At 41.0% G+C, this 17,494-nt stretch overlaps 1 protein-coding gene across 1 annotated transcript in view; it reads right to left on the bottom strand.

Annotated features, from left to right (window-relative positions):
• Positions 1–17,494, bottom strand: part of mctp1a (multiple C2 domains, transmembrane 1a) — a 505,516-nt gene that overhangs the window by 434,663 nt on the left and 53,359 nt on the right. The window lies entirely within an intron of this gene.

The following is a 17,494-nucleotide window of genomic DNA, read 5'->3' as shown; positions in this document are numbered from 1 at the left end:
CCCATGTTAGTCCAAATATACCCTTTCATAGAGCACAACACTTGGGGGAGTTTGAACCGTTGGTATGGGCTTGTTAATATTCATCATGTTGTTTCTGCTGATTCCCCTTTAATTCACCTTGACAATGTTTATTTTTCTTTTTATTTATCGTTTTTTTAACTTTTGTGCTTTTGATGTACACGAAGCTGTCCTTTTACATTGTCCCCACACCAAGAAATGCATATTACTTTGCCTCTTTTCAGTTTTGCATTATCTCACTAATGAACCTCTGTGTCACCTAAATGCTTTATATCTAACACTTCATCGGTGGTTTAACACATTATTTCCAATAATAATTGTGAGAGGTGGGGAGGTTTTGATGGTTGGGTGAGTGTGTGGGGAGGATTTGCAAGTTTCCCACAGGTCATGTTGACTATCATGGCAGGGACCTGTTTAAAATGTTTGCAACAGGTTTCCCCATTACAGCTAGTCACTCAGATTGACAATCTGGCTGTGTAATAGCACACATTGAAGGAGCAAGGATAAGACAGACATGGGGAGGAGGAGCCAGGCATCACAGTGTTAGGATTTGAGGGGAAGCTTCCTGGGCTCAAAACTGTGCTGGAAATGCACTCACATGATATATGTAGCGCTCCATTAGCTATTGTGTTTCGCAAGGCCCGGAGAAACTTGGCCTGCAGACATTAAGAAAAAAGGTTAAATTGAATCTGCAGCACAACTCCTTAAGATATATTTGGAAACTGATCAGCCTCCTGAAAGTGGATTGATGGTCACCCAACTCCTAGTCCACTACCATTAGAACTGAAAGCTGGTGCTTTGGAAGCAAATTGGTTTTGAATTACCCATTTAAAAAAATTAGTTGCTTCACACATAGCCTCCCACTTCAAACTTCAAAGGAAATATAGAACAAGTCAGTCAGCATCCATCAAGTTTATGGAGGCTGGTAGATTAGAGACCAGTCAGGAGAACAATGGAATATTCAAACCTAAAGGTACCAAACAGTTGGACAAGGATTTCAACATCAGATGAGCTAAGGAAGGGGCAGCAATGTTTATGGAAATGGAAATAGTCAGTCTTGGTGCTGCAACTGATGTGTGGTTGGAAACTCATCTCTGAGTCAAATTGTATGTCAACACTGCAAATAACCTGGTTCATCCTCTGTCAGTGGCCAGAGACAGGGAAGGAGATAGTGGCGAGAGAATGGAATTTGTGCCAGGAAGCAAAGACAAAGGCTTCAGTCTTCCCAATATTTAGTTCATGAGAAATTAGGCTCATCCAGTAAAGGTAGTTTAACATTTTGATAGTGTATCCTCTCATCAGAAAGGAGACCACAGACATTTTAGGAAAGTTGAAAAAATAAATAGAAAGGGAAAGGATAACAGCAGACACATTAATTACTAGCATGTGTTAAATAATCTGTAAAGTCCTAAATAGAGAGAAATTAGGTGATGCAAAAGATCATCAATAAGAAAATGTAATATAAAGAATTTGTATTATCACTCTCATTTCCAAATATCCTTGTTGCAAAATGTAAGGGAATTTTGGAGCACAATTAAAGAAACAAAGGTATAATGTTTTAACATGCTTTAGATTTCTCTAATTCAAACTATAATCATTTAAAATTTAATGGGTTTCATTGTAATTTAAAGCACCTGAAGGAGGAAACAGCAGGAAACAGAGAGCCTGCAGCAGCTGGTGAAAATGCACTAATGCCATAATTTCTTCAACTGAAATTATTATAAATATGTTGTCAGGGGTAACAGGTGTTCTGTAAGTGAAGCATGAGCAGAGGCAAGTTTGCGAAAGTAAAAATCATTCATATGCAGAGATTCAGGATTTTGCTACAGCACTATAGTGTGTTGCCACCCTTGGTGGGTTTCAGTTGACTAATCTTTCTACCTCTGGCAAATAGGATACAGAAAATTCAGTTCCCACATGCTCATTAACATCATTCGCTTTGCTTTCAGATTTTTTTCTATTCTAGAAAATTTTACTTTGTTTATTTCAAGGACAAGGAAGGTTGAGGGTAAGAGGGTTTTATGTATAAAACATAGAACACTACAGCACAAACAGGCCCTTCGGCCCACTAGTTGCGCCGATCACTTCTATACCTACTAAGCCATAGACCTATCTATAACCCCCAATCCCATTAGATCCCATATACTCATCCAGAAGTCTTTTAAAAGACCCCAGTGAGTTCGCCTCAACCACCACCGACTGCAGCCGATTCCATTCACTCACCACCCTCTGAGTGAAAAACTTATCCCTAACATCTCTCTGTACTTGCTTCCCTGCACCTTAAACCTGTGTCCTCTCGTAGCAACCATTTCAGCCCTGGGAAATAGCCTCTGAGAATCCACCCTATCTATTCCTCTCAACATCTTATAAACCTCTATCAGGTCACCCCTCAACCTTCGACTCTCCAGGGAGAAGAGTCCCAGCTCCCTCAACCTATCTTCATAAGGCATGCCTCCCAATCCAGGCAACATCCTTGTAAATCTCCTCTGCACCCTTTCAGTAGCTTCCACGTCCTTCCTATAGTGAGGTGACCAGAACTACGCACAGTACTCCAAGTGGGGTCTCACAAGGGTCTTATAAAGTTGCAGCATTACCTCCCGACTCCTCAACTCAATCCCTCGATTAATGAAGGCCAGTACACCATACGCCTTCTTGACCACATCCTCCACCTGCGAGGCCGATTAAAGAGTCCTATGGACCCGGACCCCAAGATCCCTCTGCTCTTCAACACAGCTAAGACTGCTACCCTTGATATTGTATTCCTTCATCCCATTGGTCCTGTCAAAATGGACCACTACACATTTTATCTGCATTGAAGTCCATCTGCCACTTCTCCGCCCAGTCTTGCATCCTATCTATGTCCCGCTGCAACTTCTGACATCCCTCCAGACCATCCACAACACCACCAACCTTTGTATCGTCTGCAAACTTACTAACCCATCCCTCCACTTCCTCATCCAGGTCATTTATGACAATGACAAACAGCAAGGGTCCTAGAACAGATCCCTGGGGCACTCCACTGGGACCGACCTCCATGCAGAAAAAGACCCATCCACAACCACTCTCTGCCTTCTGCAGGCAAGCCAGTTCTGGATCCGCAAGGCCAAAGCCCCCTGGATCCCATGCCCTCGCACGTTCTCAAGAAGTCTTGCACGGGGGACCTTATCAAACGCCTTGCTGAAGTCCATGTAAACCACATCTACCGCTCTTCCTTCGTCAATGTGCTCAGTCACATTCTCAAAGAACTCAACTAGGCTCGTAAGGCACGATCTGCCCTTGACAAAACCATGTTGACTATTTCTGATCATTCTAAACTTCTCCAAATGCTCATAAATCTTGTCCCTCAGAAGCCTCTCCATCAACTTACCAACCACTAAGGTCAGACTCACCGGTCGGTAATTTCCCGGGCTATCCCTGTTCCCTTTCTTGAAAATAGGAACCACATCCGCAATCCTCCAATCCTCCGGAACCTCTCCCGTCTCCATCGATGACACAAAGATCATTGCCAGGGGCTCTGCAATCACTTCCCTCACCTCCCACAGTAACCTGGGGTACATCCCATCCGGTCCCGGCGTCTTGTCTATCTTGATAGGAAAGTATATCCCATTTGAGAATATAATTTTTCGTTGGTAGGCTTGGTTGAAGATATGAAAGAGAAGCTCTATTCTGACATTGATGAAGTCCTCACCTCAGTTCTCTTCATTCTGGATCAGGACATAGTATTTCTCATCTCTGCCCAAATTGATTAACAGTAATCACACTGTAGGATAGCATATACAGGAAGAAATAATGGGGGTTTGTGAAAAAGTGATAACCTAGTGTGATTTTAATTTGCACATAGATTCAATGAATCAGATTTGCAAAGATTGCATTGATGGTGAATTCATAGAGTGTTTTCAGGACAGTTTTTGGAGCAGCACATTCTAGAGCCAATCAGTGAGCATGCTATACTGTCTAGTAACATGCAATGAGATACGATTAATTAATGACCTCAGGAGGCACTCTGAACTAACAGTGATCATAATATGATTGAATTTCACAGTCAGTTTAATGGAGAGAAGTGTGGATCTAAGATCCCAGAGATCTATTGAATCCTTAAAGTGCAGAAAGAGGCCATCTGCACATCGAGTCTGAACTTGACCACGACAGTATAGAAAAACAGAATATTATTTACATGGTAAGAGATTTCAGAACTCATGGTACAGAGGGATCTGGATATCCCAGTTCATGAATTGCAAAAAGTTAGTATGTCGGTGCAACAAGCATTTAGGAAGGCAAATGGAATGCTGTCCTTTATTGCAAAGGGAACATAATATAAAAGTAGGGAAGTTTGACTACACCTATACAGTGTCTTCATGAGACCACATCTGGAGTACTGTGTACAATTTTGATCTCCTTATTTAAGAAAGGATATAATTGCAATAGAAGCAGTACAGAGAAGGTTGACTTAACTGATTCCTGGGATGAAGGGGTTTTCTTATGAGGAAATGTTTGACAGAAACAAATCTTGGGTTTACTAGATTGTATAACATGCTCGCTAATTGGCTTTAGAATGTGCTGCTCCAAAAAACTGTCCTGAAAACACTATGAATTCACCATCGAGATAATTTTTGCAAATCTGATTTATTGAATCTATGTGCAAGTTAAAATCACTCAAGATTATCAAGAGACAGATGCAGACAAGTGTTGGGCAGCACAGTGGTTAGCACTGCTCTCTCACATTGCCAGGGTTCAATGCCAGCCTCAGGTCACTATCTGTATGGAGTTTGCACATTCTCCCTGTGTCTGCATGGGTTTCCTCTGGATGCTTCTGTTTCCTCCCACAGTCCAAAATTGTGCAGGTTAGGATAATTGGCTATGCTAAATTGACTCTAGTGTCAGGGGGATTAACGGGGTAAATATGAAGGGATACGGGGATAGGGCTTTGGTGGGATTGTGGTTGGTGCAGACCCGATGGGTCAAAATGGCCTGTTTTTGCACTGTAGGGATTCTATGAGATATTTTATGAGATTGGACCTGTAACTAGTGGAGTTTAGAAGAATGAGAGGTGATCTTACTGAAACATATAAGATCCTAAGACGGTTTCAGGTGGATACTGAAAGGATGTTTCCCTTTTGGGAGGGACTAGAACTAGGGAAAATAGTTTAAAAATAAGGAATCTCCCGGGGGAAAAATAAACACTTGAGGATTGTTAGTTTTGGAATTCTCTTCCCAGGGAGCTGTAGAGGCAGTGTAATTGAATATAGTTAAGGGTGTTGGACACTTTACTGACTGGGGAATCAATAGGTTTAGGCTCAGAAAGAAAAGTAGAAAACATAATCAAATACAACAAATTGGAACTCAGGAACAGGAAGGCTGAAATCACAATGCCAGGATTGTACTACAAACTGCCTAGTTGCCAGTGGGAGAAAGATATGTAGTCAGATTCTGGAAAGGTGTGAAAATAACAGGGTTCTGATGTTGGGTGATTTTAACCTCCCCTATATTGACTGAGGCTCCTCTAAGACCAAGGGCTTGGATGGGAAGAGCTTTGTTAAGTGTGTCCAAGGGTGGGTTTTTGAAACAGTTTGTGGACAGTCCAACAAGAGAGGGGGCCATATTGGACATGGTGTTGAGGAATAAGCCCAAGCAAATGATCAAGATTTCAGTGGGGGTGCATTTTGGGAAAAGCGATCATAATTCTGTAAGTTTTTGAATACTTATGGGTAAACACAAGAGTGGTCCTCGGGTGAAAGTGTTAAACTTGCAGAAGGCCAACAATATCTGAATTAGGCAAGAATTGGAGAATGTGGATTGGGAGAGGCTGTTTGAGGGTAAATCCATATCTGACACGTGGGAGTCTTTTAAAGACCAGTTGATTAGAATGCAGGACAGGCATGTTCCTGTGAAAATGAAGGACAGGAGAGATTGGGTAAACTGGGGTTGTTCTCCCTGGAAAGACAGAGAATGAGGGGAGACCTAATAGAGGTATATAAAATTATGAAGGGTATAGATAGGGTGAACAGTGGGAAGCTTTTTCCCAGGTCGGAGGTGATAATCATGAGGGGTTACAGATTCAAGGTGAGAGGGGCGAGGTTTAACTCAGATATCAGAGAGATGTTTTTTACACAGAGTGTGGTGGGGGCCTGGAATGCACTGCCAAGTAGGGTAGTGGAGGGGGACACACTGAGATCATTTAAAACTTATCTGGATAGTCACATGAGCAGACTGGGAATGGAGGGATACAAACGAATGGTCTAGTTGGACCAATGAGCGGCATAGGCTTGGAGGGCCGAAGGGCCTGTTTCCTGTGCTGTATTGTTCTTTGTTCTTTGTCAGAATGGCAAGATTCAAGAACCTTAGATCATGCAGTTCTAGTTGCCACACTACCAGAAGGACATGAATACTTTGGGGGGGTGGTGGTGCAAAAAAGGTTTACCAGGATGTTGCCTGGTCTGGAGGTTTAGATATGAGGAGAGGTTGGATAAATTCAGATTGTTGTCACTGGAAAGGCGAATGCTGAGGGGCAACCTGACAGAAGTCTACAAAGTTATGAGACGTATAGATACAGTGGATAGTTAGAGGCTTTTTCCCCAGGGACCAACTATAAGAGGGCACAGGTTTGAGGTGAGAGGTGGTAAACTTAGGGGAGACGTGTGGGGAAAGTTTTTCACACTGAAATGCACTGTCAGTGGAGGTGGTGGAATCAGGCAATGTTAGGTGTATCTTGACAGAATGGGAAACGACTAGAGGGATAGAAACCCATGTTTCAGCGCAGGTTTGTTGGGCTGTAGGACCTGTTCCTGTGCTGCATTGTTATTTGTTCTTTGATTTATTAAAGTTTTAAACCTGGTGTGAAATTGAACTTAGAAATTAAAATCTTATCATTAAATGTTTGTTACATATACCAATGCACTGTGACTTCTACAACAAGTAATAGCTTCTGAGATTACAGTCTCAGACATTACATGAATTACAATGCGGAGTTGTAATTACAAAGTGGTTATAGACAACATGTACCAGAGCATTTGCCATCTTTCACTGTCAGTTTCATAGTTATTTTAGCTGGATCAGCTGTAGCTGATTTCATAAAATACATATAGTTCTCCCCCGGAAATCTTTTCATTGAATTTCATGTTTTGCCCTGGGGTAAACTACAATTGGTTTTGCAACACTGATGAAAACAGAACAAGGCAAGCTTTAAATTCTGTTCAATTTATGATAAAATTACAGGGTGATTTTAACCTTCTTGCTCAGTGGAAATCAGACGGAGGGGCAGTTAAAAATGCCGGTGGGACGTATGTGCTGATGCCAACATTGATCCTACTGGTTCCGATTTTAAGCTTCCCCTCTGAATAGGTAACAAGTGACAGACTGACAGAGTCCTTCGTTAAACATGCAAATTGGGCACCAATGACTCTTTTAGATTCTAACTGGAATTTGAACAAGGGGCTGAGCTAGAGAAGTGCTCGTGGTTTTCCAACCCTATTTGAAAGAGGAATTCCTCAGATCTAAAACATCCACCTTCAGCTACCTCATTAATGAACTCCCTTCCATCATAAGTTCTGAGTGGAAACATTTGCTGATGATTGCACAATGTTTAGCAACATTTGTAACTCCTCAGTTACTGAAGCAGTCCGTGTCCAGATGCAGCAAGACCTGGACATCATTTGGGCTTGGCCTGCTAAGTAGAAATTCACATTCACACTACACAAATATCAGACAATAACAATCTTCAATGAGAGAAAATCTAACCCTTGAGATGTTAGTGGTAAGCCACTTCTTGAATTACTGATGTCCATCTAGAGTTCTGTTAGGAAGTACTGTTAGGAAGAATGTTCCAGGCTTTTGATCTAGCAACAGTGAAAGGGTGGCAATGCAACAGAAGTCAGGATGGTGTGTGGCTTGGAAGGGAGCTTGCAGGTGATAGTGTTCCATTCATCTGTTGGCTTTGTCCTGCTGAGTGGTAGATATAGCAGGTTTGGAAGGTGCTGTTGAATGGGCATTAGTAAGCTGCTGCAACGCATCTTGTACATAATGCACACTGCTGCCTCTGTGCATCAGTGGTGGAGGCAGTGAATGCTTAAGATAGTGGATGGAATGCTGATCAAGCTGCTTTTTCCTGGATGGCGTTGAGCTTCTTAAACTGGAGCTGCTCTCAATCAAGCCAGTGGAGAGCACTCCATTACACTCATGACCTGGATCTTGCAGATGATGGCCAGGCTTTGTAAAGTCAAGAAGTGAGTTACTTGCTCAGCCTCTGACCTGCTCTTGTAGCCACAGTATTTATATGTTGTGAGGGTCAGTTAATTCAGACAGCTGGAGTGGCTGGAGCAATGCCAGCAGCATGTGTGCAATTCCTGTACCAGCTGAGGTTATTCATGAAGGCCCACCTCTCATCTGTGGCGATCCTCACCACCAGTCAGCTCTCCTCCTCAAAGGCAGAGAACAGCCTTTGGTGAACCTATGGAACTATGGCGACTTTACCTTTTACTTTTATTTATATGGCTGGTCCAGTTCAGTTTCTGGTCAATGGTAACCCACAGGAGATTCAAGTGATGGTAATCCCATTGAATGCCAAGGAAAGATTATTAGATTATCTTGTGTTAGAGATGGTCATTGCCTGGTAGTTATATGGCACAAATGGTACTTACTACTTATGAGCCTAAGCCTGATATTGTCCAGCTCTTATTGCATATGGGGACAGACTGCTTCAGTATCTGAGGAATCATGAATGGTGCTGAACCTTGTGCAGTCAACAGTGAGCAGCCTCATTTCTGACCATATGATGATGCAACTGAAGATGATTGGGCCTAGGACATTACCCTGAGGGACTCCTGCTATGTCTTGCGACTGAGACGATTGTCCTCGCACAACCATTTTTCCTTTGTACTAGGTATGACTCCAACTGGCAGAGAGTTTTCCCCCTGACATCCATTGACTCCAGTTTTACGAGCGCTCCTTCATACCACACTTGGTCAAGTGTTGCCTTGATGTCAAGGGTAGTTAATCTCACCTCACCAGAATATCAGGTGATTTCAGTGTTGATGAAATAATTACTTTAATCTGCTGTAGTAGCAGCAGATTAAATATTTGAGCCTGGACTTTCAATGAGAAGCACAATCAAGAAAATGTGATCAAACTGTACATTCTATGTCATTTCCCTAGGGTTTTCATAGCAATGAGAATCCTGCAGTACCTCAACCTCTGTATGTTTAAATTTCTGTTGTGAAAGATAGTAAATTATTTAACCCTTGAATAGAGTGTAAAGGTTTCTAATAACCTAACTAAATATTATTTGAAAACATGTTTGCTCAATCTCTCCCTTTGTGTTCAATCTACAAAGCAGTATGCATTAGGGCATCTTTTGTGCAGAGGGACGGTAGTAACAGGACAGAAGGTTTACAATTCATTCCACATAAACTTTTTGAACAGATCAGGAGAACACCTCAGCTTTGAAATTATATTGTGAGATTTTAATGTTAGACTGATCAATGCATTTGTCCATCATTTCTGTATATACATTCTTTGTGGAGACAGAAATCTTTTTATTTGAAATAAGTTGATTCCTTCACTAGAATAATGGAGAGGAAAAATTCAAATTCATTGCACACTAGGATCCATGATATAGTTTGCGTGCTATTGTATGAAAATATGCTTGAAATTGGATAATCACCTCCAGTCCATAGTATGCAAGTGTCAAAGATTAACAAATCCAATATAAGATTCTGCCTTTAAAGTCACAAATGCATAAATTCATCATTCTGGTGAACTACAATTTGTAACACTAGGTTTTGTTTAGGCAGAATCTGGTTATAAATATGTTGCAACTCATACATCTCCCAGCTCTCCAGGTCACAGTGAAGATCATCTTTGTAAAATCCACACCCTGTGGAATCCATGTGTTCTACCTATGTATTGATGTGATCTGAGTGCAAATTAACAGAAATGGCATAAAAGATAGCAGAACTTGAAATGTAAATGAGTTATACCCGTAACCACTTATAGAGGTCATAGAGTCATAGAGGTTTACAGCATGGAAACAGGTCCTTCAGCCCAACCTGTCCATGCTGCCTTTTTTTAAAAAAAACCCTAAGTTGGTCCCAATTACCTGCATTTGGCCTATATCTCTCTATACCCACCTTACCCATGTAACTGGCTAAACGCATTTTAAAAGACAAAATTGTACCCACCTCTACTACTAACTCTGACAGCTTGTTCCAGGCATTCACCACCCTCTGTGCAAAAAAAACTGCCTCCCTGGACCCTTTTGTATCTCTCCTCTCTCACCTTAAACCTATGCCCTCTAGTTTCAGACTCCCTTACCTTTGGGAAAAGATATTGACTATTTAGCTGATCAATGCCCCATTACTTATATTAAAATATCCACAATCTTTTACACTGGTTCAATGTCAATTCAACCAAAGCAGCGCTTGGTCACAAAACTGCCAAGGTCCCAGGTGAGCAAGGCAAGTTTCTATCAATTTGCCTATTTCACAGGAGTTCATCACAGAATGTCCAACACACTGGCATCTGCTGTTACATTGGCTTGGATTTTGCAGGAAAAACAACAGCAAGGCTGTCAGTGCTCATCACTATTAATGAGTAAATCAAGTTTGGTACATCAGGGGGTTTCTATCCAAGATGTTCTGCTCCTCCTGAATTTGCCCAAAATAAATAGAAATGGAATACAGTCAATTGACTTGCGCCCAGCAATCAATTGAAACCAACTTTGGCTGCATCAACTAATTGAAAAAAATCCCATTTAATTAGTTGAATTCCGATGTCTTGAGGCACTACTGGCCATGTTACCAGTCAATAATCAATTATATTTAATCTGTACTGCTGTTGCATGGGAGATTTTTTGCATTTGGACATTTGCAAATAAGTCTGTATGGAACTTAAGTGCAAATCCACCTCAGCAAAAATGGCAGAGTATCCGGTACAATTTGACCACATTATCTTGATTGTGCTTTTCATTGAAAGTCCAGGCTCAAATATTTAATCTGCTGCTACTACAGATCTCATTAATGTAATTATTTCATCAACAGTGAAATCAATGTTTGTGTAAGAACACATTTGAAAAACAATGACCAGGCATCGGCCATTTATCAGTACGAGAACTTGTTTTGGAGAGATTTACATAGTTTTGCATTGGATCACACTGGATTTTTGGCACAGAAACAGCCTGTTCAGCCCAGCCAGTTTTTATGCTCCGTTTGAGCATCTTCTCATCTAAATCTACCATCATGACCACCTGTTCCTTTCTCTCTCGTTGGCTTATCTAGTTTCCCCTTAAATCTATCCATACTACATGTTTCGTGCATATAGTGTATTGCATGTATACTATGTATAATAGCATATACTGTAGTAGCAAGTGCCATCTGGAGAAATAAGTTTTTCCTGAATTTCCTTTTTTTTGTTACTCCTTTAAGAACATAAGAACATAAGAAATAGGAGCAGGAGTAGGCCATCTAGCCCTTCGAGCCTGCCCCGCCATTCAATAAGATCATGGCTGATCTGTTGTGGCTCAGTTCCACACTCTCACCCTCTCCCCATAACCCTTAATCCCCTCGCTTATCAAAAACCCATCAACCCGCGTCTTAAAAATATTTAGCGAGGCAGCCTCCACCACCTCAACGGGCAGAGAATTCCAGAGATTCACCACCCTTTGAGTGAAGAAGTTCCTCCTCAACTCCGTTCTAAACCGCCCCCCCTTTATCTTGAGGCTGTGCCCCCTAGTCCTACTGTCCTTTCTGAGTGGGAAGAGTCTCTCCACCTCTATCCTATCCATCCCATTCATCATCTTATACGTCTCAATGAGATCTCTCCTCATTCTTCTAAACTCTAACGAGTACAAGCCTAGTTTATTCAGCCTCTCCTCATAGCTCAACCCCCTCAACTCCAGCATCAGCCTAGTAAACCTCCTCTGCACTCCCTCCAAGGCCAAAATATCCTTGCGTAAGTACGGCGACCAATACTGCACACAGTACTCCAGCTGCGGCCTCACCAATGCCCTATACAGCCGCAGCAAGACCTCCCTACTTTTATATTCAATCCCCCTCGCTATGAAGGCCAGCATCCCATTCGCCTTCCTGACCACCTGTTGCACCTGCAGGCTGGGTTTTTGCAACTCATGCACAAGGACCCCGAGGTCCCTCTGCACCGTCGCATGCTGCAGTTTTTCGCCACGTAAGTAATAGTCCTTCCTACCATTATTCCTACCAAAGTGGACCACCTCGCACTTGCCAACATTAAATTCCATTTGCCATTTCCTGGCCCATTTGCCCAGCCTATCTAGATCCTTCTGCAGACTCTCCACACCCTCCGCGCAATTTGCCGTTCCACCAATCTTGGTGTCATCAGCAAATTTTTATATTGATGATTTCTCTTTATGCTCTTCGCCACAAAAGGAAACATCCTCTCAATATATTATTTCACTTCAGATACGATTCAAATGACCTACTAAAGAGCTTCATTTAAGAGAGTAGAGACACAGCCTATCAATCCTTTACTGATATGTTATCCCACAACATTTTATTACAAAAATCACCTAATGTAAAAGACTGCAGATGGCAATAGCCTGTTGCATCACTGTGTTTAGTTATTACAGTTTGCCGATTCTTCTGTTGTATATATTGCATGTGACAATGAATCCTTGTGTAGTTTCATTATGGATTCCTTAAGACTGAAGTTTTGATTTTGTGATACTAGTGTACCTTAAAGAAAGTTTTTTTTTAAAATCATGATCACTGCAGCTCTCACAGCTTCAGTGTTTCTCAGCTCACAGCCACAGTTTGTTTTTCCCATTGTTGCCAGGTTGACTACAAGAGTCTTTTTATTGCTGCTTAGGTGGGAGTTTGTTTATTTTTACTGGGATGTTTTTTGATTCTGCATTGTTGGAAAAAAAACTGGTCGGCAGGTCAGGTGGTAGGAGTTTATTTCATTTTCAGTTTGGAACTACAGTTTGAGTTTTAGTATTAGTAGGGGCATCAAGCTGAAAAGAAATTTCTCTTTCTCCATGGTTTTGGAAATTCTGCGGGTTAGCTGAGAGCAAAGTCTTTTCTTTCTGAAGGAGGGAATTGGCTATTGGTGGCTTGCCTAGAGTCCCTGGCATTTTGGGAAGCTGTTCTGATATCAAACTGTTCTGAGTCTATCCAGAGAATTGCAGACTTCATTTGATTTGATTTGATTTATTATTGTTACATGTATTAGTATACAGCGAAAAGTATTGTTTCTTGCGTGCTATGCAGACAATGCATATCATACATAGGGATGGAAAGGAGAGAGTGCAAAATGTAATGTTACAGGGTGCAGAGAAAGATCAAGTTGGGGTAGGTCCATTCAAAAGTCTGATGGCACAGATCCTAAGGTCTCAAGTTCAGGTTCACATGAGCATCAGTCTTTGCTGTGATAAACATATGAAAAGGATCTATTGTCTATGAGATTGGTTTGATTGGAAAGGTGGACAGTGAGAACCTTTTTCCTCGGACAGTGAAGGCTAACACAAGGGGACATAGCTTTAAATTGAGGGGTGATAAATATAGGACAGATGTCAGAGGTAGGTTCTTTACTCAGAGAAGTAAGCGCGTGGAATGCCCTGCCTTCAGCAGTAGTGGACTCGCCAACTTTAAGGGCATTCAAATGGTCATTGGATAGACATATGGATAATATTGGAATAGTTTAGGTTAGAGTGTCATTAGATTGGTTCTACTGGTCTGCGCAACATCGAGGGCCGAAGGGCCTGTACTGCACTGTAATGTTCTATGTTCTAAGTCATAGTAGATATATATTTTTAAGGGTTATATATTATAGTGGTTTTTCTACTTCTTGTTTGTCATTGATAAAAGTTTTTGCTAATTTTCTCACTATTCGTATGAACTGTATTCTCAAATAAACATTGTTTGATAAAAGCTCCTTAGTAGGTCATTTGAATCATATCTGAAGTGAAACATCTCGCGCTTATCCTAGTCAAGTTCAGAGGCAAAAAGTATGATCCAGGCGAGCTCCATAAAACACTTTGGAGTTTCTGACCAGAACCACAACAGTCTCTATATTGAAGGAAGGATATACTTGCATTGGAGGCAATACAGCAAAGGTTTACTAGATTGTTCCCTGGGATGAAAAGGTTGTCATATGATGAGAAACTGAATAAACTGTGCCTATACTCTCAGGATTTGAGGAGATTGAGAGATGATTTCATTGAAATATACAGGATTCTGAAAGGGCTTGACAAGGGAGACCAATGAGAGGTTGTTTCCTTGGCTGGGGAATCTAAAACACGGGGTGCTGTCTCAGCAAAAGAGGTTGATCATTAAGACTGAGACGAGGAAAGATTTCTTCAATCAGAGTTGTTGATTCTTTACATTATAGAGCTGTGCCTGTTCCAGTATTGGGTCAATTTGTTACTGAGGCAGACATGTTTTTGGACTCTCAGGAAATCAAGGAACATGGAAATGCAGCAGGAAAGTGGAGTTGAAGCTGCAGATCAGCCATCATCATGAAGAATGGCAGGAATAGTTTGAAGAACATTACAGTCCACTAATTTTCCTATTTTTTATGTTGTTATGCAAGTTATTATCTTGTAACAATATCTTGCTTCTCCTGTACTTGGAAAACCCTTTGAATTCTCATCGATCGTTGCTACAAAAATATTGTTGAATTTAAACTTCAGAATCTTTTCAGGAGAAGGTCTGACTTTGAGTGCTTTTGTGCAATATTCAAGTTCATATGCGAATAAAATGTGATGCCCAGTATTCCATGCTGGCTCTGAATGTTATCTCAAGTGTAACAGCCAGGGGAGAGACTGAAAAATTAGGTAGACTCCATGTTATTTTTGTGTCATATGCCTATGAACATATGAAAACAATGAACAGTTTTACTTAAAAAAAAACATGAAATATGGACAATTTATCTTGAACCAAGATGGAGTCTGGGGGATCAGATGCCTTTTGTGATTTCTGCAAAGACTATACTAGCTAATTTCTGTGAAAAGTCATTAGAATGTAAATATCCAGGTGGAGGACCCTCCTTTGAAAATACATTCAGGATGCAAGATCTCCAATGGAATTTACTGTTCATATTGTCTGGAAATTTGCAAGAACTTAAATGCAATTGTCACCTCAGATAAAATATCTACAAACCTGAAGTTTAACAAAGGGGTATGAAAGAGCTATTTCTAACACGAGCAACTGCGAATAGCCTCCTCCGTTCAGTGATACAGTCATTGAGTCAGAGAGGTTTACAGCATTGAAATAGGCCCTTTGGCCCAACTTGTCCATGCCACCCTTTTTTTAGTCACTAAGCTGGTCCCAATTGCCTGTGTTTGGCCCATATGCTTTTAAACCCATCTTATCCATGTAACCGTCTGAAAGCTTTTTAAAAGATAAAATTGTACCCACCTCTACTACTACTACCTCTGACAGCTCATTCCAGACACTCACTACTCTGTGTGTGAAACAATTGCCCCTCAGTACCCTTTTGTATCTCTCCCCTCTCAACTTAAACCTATGCCCTCTAGCTTTAGACTCCCCTATGTTTGAGAAAAAATATTGACTACCTTATCTATGCCCCTCATTATTTTGTAGAGCTCTATAAGATCACCCCTAAGCCTCTTACGCTCCGGGGAAAAAAGTCCCAGTCTATCCAGCCTCTCCTTATAACTCAAACCGTCAAGTTCCATTAACATCCTAGTAAATCTTTTTTGTATCCTTTCTACTTTAAGAACAAAGAACAAGGAAAATTACAACACAGGAACAGGCACTTTGGACCTCCAAGCCTGCACCGACCATGCTGCCCGACTTAACTAAAACCCCCTACCCTTCCAGGGACCTTTTCTTCTGTGTTGTATGTCTGCGTGTGTGGGAGTGTGTGTTTTCATTGTATTTACTTTTCCAATATTGTGTAAATAAACTTTTATTCTTTCTTAGAAATCTGGTTTCATGTCTATTCTTTAAAGATGTAACACCCAAAAGGTATAAAACATACCTTAAAATATCTTTTTGCAAGCAACTGAGGGGTGAGGAAAAAGAGAGATAGTCATCCTACCACCCCCTCCATCTGACTATTGTTGACAGATTTCCAGCCCTTAGAGAGGAGGCTAGCAAAATGTGGGAAGCAACCCTTTGGCCTGTCCTCCTTACATCCGGGAGATGGATCTGCAGGAGATCCTGGCCACTTGAAGGTACAACCCTTTTTCAAGTTCTAGGGATGAGATCTTAGCATGCTGGGGTGAGGGAGGGGGGAAATGAACATGACAGTGACCTTGGAGACCTAAATGTTAAAATGGCTCAAATGCTGCGTAGGACTCTCAGCAAGAAGGGCTCTAAAAATATTCTACATCCTTCTTATTGCCACATGGCTCTGATTCTGAAAAATAAGACCCTGTGACAGCTAAAATAAAGAACTAATTTTTTAGTTCTTCAAATGGTGATTACATGACGAAAGCAAGGAATCACCATGGAAACAGAAACTGTCAATTATTTAATACTGATAAAAGAGAAAAGTGCAAACGCCGAAAATCTAAATTAATTAATTCGGGGGATATAGGCATCACAGATCTCATGGCCTCTGAAAGGAGAAAGTATAAATGAATGTTTCAGATAAAGATCCCCTCATAACACAAATTTTCCCCTAATTCAGCACCACAAATGCAGATGGACAGGATTTTTGCCCTCCCCTTGTATGTGCCCCAACTCTGGCTCAATTCCATAAGTCATTGCCATAAGTTATCACTGATTTCTAATTGTACTTGAGAAAGGTGTGGCAAGCTTCTACCTTCAATACCACAGAGTATTTCAGAGGGCAGTTGAGACTGAATCACATTACTGTAGGTGTGGAATTACATGTAGGCCAGATTGGGTCAGGACAGCAAATTTCCCTCCCTAAAGGACATTAGTAGACCAAATGTCTTTTTTAAAATGATAATCCAGTAGTTTGATGATCATTATTATGCACACTAGTTCTTTTTGTACCGGTTCTTAATTAATTCATTGCATTTAAGAAAAAAAATTCAATAAAAACAGGTAGTGCTAAAAATGTATAACAGATCCCATGGCTTTTGAAAGGAAAAAGTATAAGTGAATCTTTCAGGTAAAAGACCCCTCATAACACAAATGTTCTCCTAATTCAGCTCCACAAATGAGATGGACAGGATTTCTGCCCTTCCCTTGTATGTGCTCTGGCTCAATTCCAGGAGCCAAGAACATTTCAAGCAGGCATTTGGGCTTATGAAGCTGCTGTATTGCTGTGTTGGAGAGGAAAATAACCAACTGCCCTTGTTGCAAGATAGGCTGGTTTTCTGCACCAGTTGAAGATTTTCCAGAAAACCAAATAACTTACCAAATTTCAATTACAGGTAAATGCACCTAACTGGAGAAGAAAAATAAAACTTCACTGAAACAAAAATGAAGGAAACTAGCTAAAAGAAATTGCAAAATAAAAATATCAAACTGTCAAATCCAGAATGATATTAATGTTTGGTTGAGTAGGCAGCGAA

This window comes from Carcharhinus amblyrhynchos, chromosome 5 (genome assembly GCF_965287045.1).
Source record: "Carcharhinus amblyrhynchos chromosome 5, sCarAmb.v2.hapA, whole genome shotgun sequence".
NCBI classification, from domain to species: domain Eukaryota; kingdom Metazoa; phylum Chordata; class Chondrichthyes; order Carcharhiniformes; family Carcharhinidae; genus Carcharhinus; species Carcharhinus amblyrhynchos.
The sequence above is the reverse complement of the archived record's forward strand: the minus strand, read 5'-3'. Positions and strand labels throughout refer to the sequence as shown.